Source organism: Natator depressus, chromosome 7 (assembly GCF_965152275.1).
Source record: "Natator depressus isolate rNatDep1 chromosome 7, rNatDep2.hap1, whole genome shotgun sequence".
In the NCBI taxonomy this organism is placed as follows: Eukaryota; Metazoa; Chordata; order Testudines; family Cheloniidae; genus Natator; species Natator depressus.
The window spans coordinates 61,797,161-61,803,345 of record NC_134240.1 but is presented as its reverse complement, the minus strand read 5'-3'; positions in this window follow the sequence as shown (position 1 = coordinate 61,803,345).

The following is a 6,185-nucleotide window of genomic DNA, read 5'->3' as shown; positions in this document are numbered from 1 at the left end:
ATTGGAAAAGGGGATTTGTCTAATGTAGAGGCATAAAGCCTGAAGTTGTGTATTTACGTTTATTTTCTGTGTAACTTGTATGTGTTTGCTTTTCTTTCCGACTTCAGCTTTGAATCTGTGATATTACTTTTAAATAAAGCTTTTGTTTGTTTTTACCCCAAGCAGGCCTCTGGTGTGCAGACTGTGTGGGCCAAAGGGAACTTATCACTGGGGGGCTGGTTTCATGCCTTCAGCGGTGATGAACCAGAGGAAAAAGTCAGAGTGTCTGGTAGTTAACTTGGGGTAGACGGCTTTGTCGAGACTTGGGACCAGAAAGGCTGTTGGGATCACCCTGCAAAGAGGAACCAGGCTGGTGGAAGCAAAGGGGAGACCTTTAGACTCATGGTCTGGCTAGTGGTGTCAGGGCTCTAAGTCACAGCAGCATAGCATGCAGGCACCCAAGATGACAGGGCAGGCAGTGACAGAACCCCTTACTGGTTTGGGTGATCCCCCAAACATCGCAACCATGCATTCTGAAGAAATGGCACCTAGTTTAGGGAGCATGATGCTGCTCCAACAGCAGCAGAGGCAGAGTGCAGCTCTGGGGAGGATCTGTGGATGGGAAAAGCAGGTGAGTGGGGGAGACAGAGGAAAGGACTAGGTAAGGATGAAGGCCAGTTGCCTTTTGAAGAAGAGCCAAATATCTGTCGATAAGGATGGAAGGAGAGGAGGGTGGCATTTTTAAACATTTAATTAGGGGTGGGATACAGAGCCATCCTCCTCACCGTTGCCATTTCAAGGTGGTAGTAATCAATGGTGAGCCAAGGTGGTAGTAACCCGTGACTGTTACCATCCAATGGCTGAGTGGTAGCCCATGGAAAATAAGGTGGTGGGCTCCAGTTCTTACTGGACAAGTGTCCATATCACTGAAACCACCACCAGTTCTAGAGCTTAAATTTTCACTCTTGTTGGCAGTCCCAGCTGAGAGGCCAAGGACCCCACAGTCTGTGGAGACTGAACTCCCCTCTCGCCCCAGAAGGAAATAACTGAGGCGCATCGGCCAGGTGACATGGGGAAGAATGTACTGCCACTGCCCATGCTGTAGCTGTTCTGCAGGGAAACAAAGGACTTCAGTCTCCAGAACTGCCAATTTTGCATCATGCGTCCAAACTAAATTCAGAACAAACAGCAGCTTGTATTAGATAAACAGGGAGAAATGTATTTGGTTTCCTGAACAAAATCAAACCTTAAAATATATTCTGACTCAGCTCAGTTAAACAGGAGTCTGGTTTGGGTCTTTCTCCAACCACTTGCCCATCTTCACTTCTCTACATGCATGAGCTACGCCTGCAAGTTAAGGTCTGAGGCCCCAGGTCAGTAGTCCCTGTCAGCCCAGCACTTAAACGTTGACTTCAGTGGGAAGTGGGCACCTGCTCCACCAAGTTAGGTACCTGCTTCAGTGCTTGGACTGATCATGCTGAACTGCTCTGCTGAACTGGGGCCCAAGAATGAAAGCTGAATTGGGGACCACAGAACAAGTAAAAACCAAGTGGAACAACCACAAAATACGATGTTGCTACAGATCATGGCTGGCAGATCAAAGCAGAGTTAGTTGTCCAGCTCCCAGTGAAGTTCAATAGGAATTAGGCACCTAGCTCCCATTGGCTCCTTTGAAAATCCCATCCAACACTTTACAGTTGTATAGCTACTGAGCATCCTACTTAGAATTGCCATACATTCTTCTTCTTTTTATCCCAGAGGTTCACCATTTCAGCCCCAAATTCTCTCTTGAGCATATTGACACAAGTAGCATGGGACCCAGCAGTGCGAGAAAATCTGAGGTCTGAGGAGTTTAATTTGCATTTTTTAAAGGAAACAAACACCACACAAAGCAAGACTGGCACTTCGCCCAGCTCCGCTACTTACGCAACAGAAAGGCATCTCTCATTTCCCTTGTCAGCCCCTTGGACAGAGACAGAGAACTGCAGTGATAAAGAAAATACAAATGAGGCCCCAAATTCACAGGATCAGCTACATTCCCCATTCTCCCTCCCTGCCCCCTGACCGCACAGTTCCCATCTTGGAACTAGCATGGGAAAAATTTAGTCACCAGCCCAGATTTGTAAAGGTATTTATGTGTTGCTGTGCTCAGCGGTGCAACATCTAACTGACACAGGAGCCTACATCTAATTTTCAAAAGGGATTTAGGCACATAGGCATCTATCTCCCATTGACTGTTGAGGGAATTTAGACTCCCAAGTGACATCGAGTGCGGCAACACCTAGACACCTATAAAAATCTGGGCCATCATGGCTAGGTGGGGCAAGTGGGCTAGCAGGGTGTTCTTTTACCTCTGCTGACTTAAACTGAAATCCTGGAAGACCAATGTTGGAACAGCAGGAAGGAGTTATAAGTCAGGATTGTAGTACCTTAGCAGAGCTGTATCAAGCAGCACCCATCTGCATTGTTTGTGCCTCTAAACAGATGGAAACTGGCTAACATATGAATTTAAACTCATTGGCCAAATTCATCCCTGGTGTCAACCCAACAAAACCAATGGAGTTACCCAGGAATGAATCAGACCCAGTGTATCCGAATTGCTCTGTTATTCAAGGACAGTGTGGCCTAAGAGACACACATAGCTGGCAGCCTGTCACAAATTAAAATAGAACAAGAATTACAAGCAATGCATGACCCATGGCTCACAGACCAGACTCAAACAAGACTCAATATCCAGGTGTCTGGTGGAAAAGCAACTTCACAGGACTGGTCTAACCAAGAGATTATTGTGATCCATCAACTTTGGCAGGTACAAGTTTTCCATACGTATTACAGCTACTGCAGACTGCCTGCTGGGAGCAGCTTGGGCAGGCGTATGCATGCTTGTTATCGGCAGTGTGAATATCTCTGCCTTGTGTCACTGTGGCACAAAGCAGCTGGACGATTTCAAAATCATTTAAAAAGCACTATAAAATTAGGGCTCCGGTGCGGTTGTTTTATGACTTGCACGAGCAGCCATTGCCTAGAGAGAAATTATCCTCTTTATTTCCAAGGCTAAAGGTTCTTTTAGCATTCATCAAAAGCAAAGTGCACCCCTGATAACACAATGGGCTGTTTTTATCTACTGCAGCCTCTTTCCCTTCTGCATAATTTCACATTTGAGATCTCAGCACTTCACATGTAACTCATTTCATTGTGTCTGAGATTGTTTTCACCAGCTGGACTTGTATAGTTACAAGAGAGATTTACTTATGTCCTGAAAGATATTCTTTCCAAAATTCTTGCTCCTTTAATCCTTAGAAAAACAACTCTGAGTATGCTTGTTATCCGTCCTTCCTGGAAGCCTGTCAAACGCTTGGCCTCAGTGATCCACAAAGCCACTTCATTATTCTCCTTCAAATCCTTCCATAAACCGCTCCTTTGTCAGGCTACAAAAAAACCTGACAATGGTTAGGTTGTTAATGTACTCAGACCACAGCACCATGTGGACCAATATTGTCTCAGTACATCTTTTTAGGTCTGTCTGTATCCATCTGTTGTCTTATGTTTAGATTGTAAGCTCTTTGAAGCAGGGACTGTCTTTCTGTTCTGTATTTGTACAGCGCCTAGCACATTGGTCCATGGTGCAGACTCCTATGCACTATGATAATACAAACAATATCTTGTAGCAATCAGTTCCCCAGCTAATAAAGCAGTGTGGGTGGGGTGGGGTTCAAAAGCATGAATAGTAGTTAGGTGCCAAACCTCCATAGATTCCCATTTGTGCCTTTGAAAATCTTCCCATTTGAAAAAACTGTTCCCTTTGATCAATTTTAAATTTGACATCTTTCATTTTAATTGAATGTCCCCTTGTTCCTATTATGAAAATGAGTGAATAAAAGTTCCGCATCTACCTTCTCTATACTACTATATTATATTTATATATAGTGATATGAAAGAGGTACAAGAAAATGAGAAAGATAGAAAATGAGTTGTCTGGTTGCTAAAAAATGGTATTAAATTATGGCAGTGCCTGCTATACTTAAAAGTTTCACTAGGAAACCTGGTCTTTATGGGATTAAAGTCTAACTGTGAACACGTTATAGTGAAGATACCAAAGAAAGGAACTCTCAGTGACTGTAATAACTGGCGTGGTATCACACTTTTATCTGTGCCAAGCAAAGTATTGTGTAAGATCATAGTCCAGCGTATATCAGAGGCAGTTGATAGCATTCTCAGAAAAGCTGGTTTTCGGAAAGGGCACAGACCAGATCTTCACTCTCCGAAACATAACAGAACAGTGCTTAGAATGGCAACAGCGACTCTGCATAAATTTCATAGACTTTGAGAAGGCTTTTGATAGCATTCACAGGTTCAGCCTATGGCACATTCTGCAGGCTTATGGAATTCCTTTTCCAATAATCAACATCATCAAAAGCTTCTATTTCAACTTTACATGCAGTGTTGATCACAGTGAGCTCAGTTTTGAAGTCAAAACAGGAGTACATCGGGTTGTGTTATGTCTTCAATCCTCTTCAACATTGCCATCGACTGGATAATGCGGTGTACAACAGAAGACATGCCAAGAGGCATAAAATGGACACTCTTCTCATCCCTTGAAGACCTGGACTTCGCAGATGATGTCTCTCTCCTATCACATACCCAACACCATATACAAGAAAAAACAACTCGACAACGCATTCAGCCAGCAAATTGGACTGAAAATCAACCGCAATAAGACAGATATCATAACCTTTAATATTGCCACACCATCACGGATAGAGGATTATGTTCTCACCAAAGTAGAAACATTCACATACTTGGCAGCACGATCAGCCAGGATGGTGGAACAAGCCACGACATCCGGAACAAAATCAATAAAGCCAGTAACATGTTTAGGAGCTTAAATACAGTCTGGACATCATCAAAATACAAAACCAAAACCAAAACTCAAGATTTATCAGAGCTGCATACTTTCGACACTACTTTATAGTGCAGAATGCTGAGGAATCAGAAAGTATGACATGTCCAAACTGTCCTCATTCCATACAACCTGCCTCAGAAAAACCCTCTGTTATCTTTTGGCCCAGAACAATCTCAAACCAAGATCTATTGACACAGTGCAGTCAAGAGGATCTGAGCACCATCATTGCCAGGAGGCGTTGGAGATGGATCGGTCATGTGCGTCGGATGGAAACTGATTCCATCACCAGAGTAGCAATAAAATGGACACCTGAAGGCAAGCGAAAACGAGGCCACCAGAAAACAATATGGCGAAGAGCTGTGGAAGCCGAGCTGAAAAAACTGAGGTACAGCTGGGGAACCACTGAAAGACTTGCCAGAAACAGACAGGAGTGGAGGAGCTTCGTCACTGCCCTAAATGCCAGAGGCGTAATAGGAACATGATGATGATGATGTGAACATGTGGCCTGTCCTGAAACTCGCAGCTACAAATGTGATGAGTGATGGGGGGATGGAGTGGTCTTTCATGTCCATGTTGGAGCTCAGAAACACCCTCCATTTCTCCCCCTGCACCCTTAGATATATTTATCTTCCTTAGGGCACCAACCAATGAAATATAGATTTAAGATAAGAATTAATACCTTGACTATAACTCTCTATATACCCATCCTTCTACTCAGCCACTTATATTTTGGAGCCTGTCTAGACGAACACAGTGCACAGCTGGCTAGTGAGGGATAGATTTACACCTCAGCTTGTTATGAATTAAGGGTTCATGTTGACCCTGCTGGTGCACACTAGAAGTTCCCTAATGTGCTTTAATCCTGTTTTAAAGTGGCAGCAGCGTCCATGTGAACACTATGTGCGCAGCAGGCTAGTTTGAGGTAGACTTATGCCCCAGCTTGCTATGAACCAAATTTTCATATAGACAAGCTCTTGTTTTATTTTTTCCAGAGGAGGCAAACTGTACTCCTCTGCCAAATGGTGCCAATGGCTTGATCACCAGGAGTTGCAGGACTGCTCTGTATCTACCTATCTATAGTTAGTAGATAAGCTGCCCCCAGATAACAATCCAGAATATGTAACACAGAATATGTCTACACTGCAAATGAAGGTGTGATTATAGCATGGGTAGGCTTTATTCTACATCACATGCATGGTCACAACAGCAGTGTAGATGTGGTGACACAGGCTTTATTCTGGGCTAGCCACCCTGCAGGCTTGGCAACAGTATTTTCGTGCTTCTGCTGCCAAAGAGAGACCAA